The sequence below is a fragment of the Portunus trituberculatus genome, chromosome 49 (genome assembly GCF_017591435.1).
Source record: "Portunus trituberculatus isolate SZX2019 chromosome 49, ASM1759143v1, whole genome shotgun sequence".
NCBI classification, from domain to species: domain Eukaryota; kingdom Metazoa; phylum Arthropoda; class Malacostraca; order Decapoda; family Portunidae; genus Portunus; species Portunus trituberculatus.
Window position 1 is genome coordinate 930448 of NC_059303.1, and position 2169 is coordinate 932616.

General features: G+C 38.9%; 1 non-coding gene across 1 annotated transcript; it reads left to right on the forward strand.

Annotated features, from left to right (window-relative positions):
• Positions 1-480: 480 nt before the first annotated feature.
• Trnal-caa lies at positions 481-557 on the forward strand. The gene has a single exon. It is a non-coding gene; the product is annotated as a tRNA-Leu (tRNA).
• The last annotated feature ends 1612 nt before the right edge of the window (positions 558-2169 follow it).

The window sequence follows — 2169 nt, forward strand, 5'->3', positions numbered from 1 at the left end:
CAATACAGTGGGCTCGAACTTAAAGAAACACATAAGGAAACTAGAGAAAGTACAGAGGGCTGCAACAAAAATGGTGCCTGACTTAAGAGATTTGACTTATGAAGACAGACTGAAAAGAATGCAACTTCCGACCCTGGAAAACAGAAGAGAAAGGGAGACCTGATAGCAATATACAGAGTGATGATTGGCATGGAAAAATGGATAGGGAAGATCTGTGTATGTGGAATGAAAGAATGTCGAGAGGGCATGGGAAAAAACTAAAAATGGCCACTTATAGGAGAGATGTGAAAAAATATAGCTTCCCTCATAGAAGGGTGGAAGCATGGAATAGTTTAGATGTGGAAGTGGTCAACGCAAGGAATATTCATGATTTTAAGAAAAAGCTGGGCATTAATAGATATGGAGACGGGACAACACAAGCATAGCTCTTTTCCCGTATGTTACAATTAGGTAAATACAATTAGGTAAATACACACACTACACATACTGGTAGCTCAGTGGTTAGAGCGCTGGCTTCAAAAGCCAGAGGACCGGGGTTCGATTCCCCGGCCGGGTGGAGATATTTGGGTGTCTCCTTTGACGTGTAGCCCCTGTTCACCTAGCAGTGAGTAGGTACGGGATGTAAATAAAGGAGTTGTGACCTTGTTGTCCCGGTGTGTGGTGTGTGCCTGGTCTCAGGCCTATCCAAAGATTGGAAATAACGAGCTCTGAGCTCGTTCCGTAGGGTAAAGTCTGGCTGTCTCGTCAGAGACTGCAGCAGATCAAACAGCAAAACACACACACACACAAGATTAGAATAGGTTAGGTTAAGATAATTTAATATTCTGACACACACACACACACACATAAGATTAGATTAGGTTAACATAACTTAATATTCTGACACACACACACACACACAAGATTAGAATAGGTTAGGTTAAGATAATTTAATATTCTCACTCACACACACACACACACACACACACACACATAGAATGTATGGATTACCTAAGAAATAACGAACCGGACATAATGTGTGTAGTGGAAACAAAGCTAAGGCCCGAAATAAAGCTAGACTGGTTTGTTGTAAAACACTACAAGTATGGAGAAATGATAGAAAAAATAACGGAGGTGGTGGTATAATGGTTCTTACTAAGGAAGATCTGATAGTGAAGGAGGTGAACTATAGTAAGGGAAATGAGGAAGTGATAAGTATGCTTATAACAGATGGCAAGAGGGACATTAATATTATAACAGTATACATACCACCCAGAACCAGTGATTGGGAATATGAACAGTACCAAATGGTGATGAGAAATACTCTAGACAGAATGAAGCAAGAACTCATCAGAAAGGATAGAGTGATGATAATTGGAGACTTTAATTGCAAGGAAATAGTGTGGGAAGACTACAAAGTGGTGAATGGTGGTGAGTGGGCAGAAGAATTGTTAAAGGTAGCAACAAATAACTTGATGACACAGTGGGTGAGATCACCAACAAGGTGCAGGGGACAAGATGTTGCAGCAAGGTTGGATTTGGTATTTACCAGGGGAATCTCTCTAAAAGAGGAAATTGAACATGAAAGTCCCTTGGGGAAAAGCAATCATAATGTCCTAAGCTTTGAGCTGGATACGGAATTAAGCACAAATAAGATTGTGGAACACATGGAGGAAAAATTAAATTATACTAGGGCAAATTATAACCATATAAGGGAGTTCTTTAATGAAATTGACTGGTCCGTGGTATACCAGGAAAGGGATATGCAATTGAAATACGATAAATTTATGGATTTGCATAACTCTGCTGTGAAAAAGTTTGTGCCATATCACAGAAAGAGGACTTTAAATAATAAACAGTGGTTTAAAAGAAATTGTGAAGAAGCAAAAAAGAACAAAGAAAAGGCATGGAAGAAACTTGAGAAAAACAGTGATGTATTATCAAGGGAAGTCTACAAAACAGCAAGAAATAGATATGTTGAAGTAAGGAGAACAGCACAGAAGGAATATGAACAGAGGGTGGTGGAAAACTGTGATAGTGACCCACGAATGTTTTACAAATTCATAAATGGAAAACTAAATAAAAGGGAGGCAATAGAAAAGGTAAAAAACAGGGAAGAAGTATATGAAGATGCTGGAGATATAGCTGAAATTTTGAACAACAACTTTTGCAAAGTGTTTACAAAGGAGG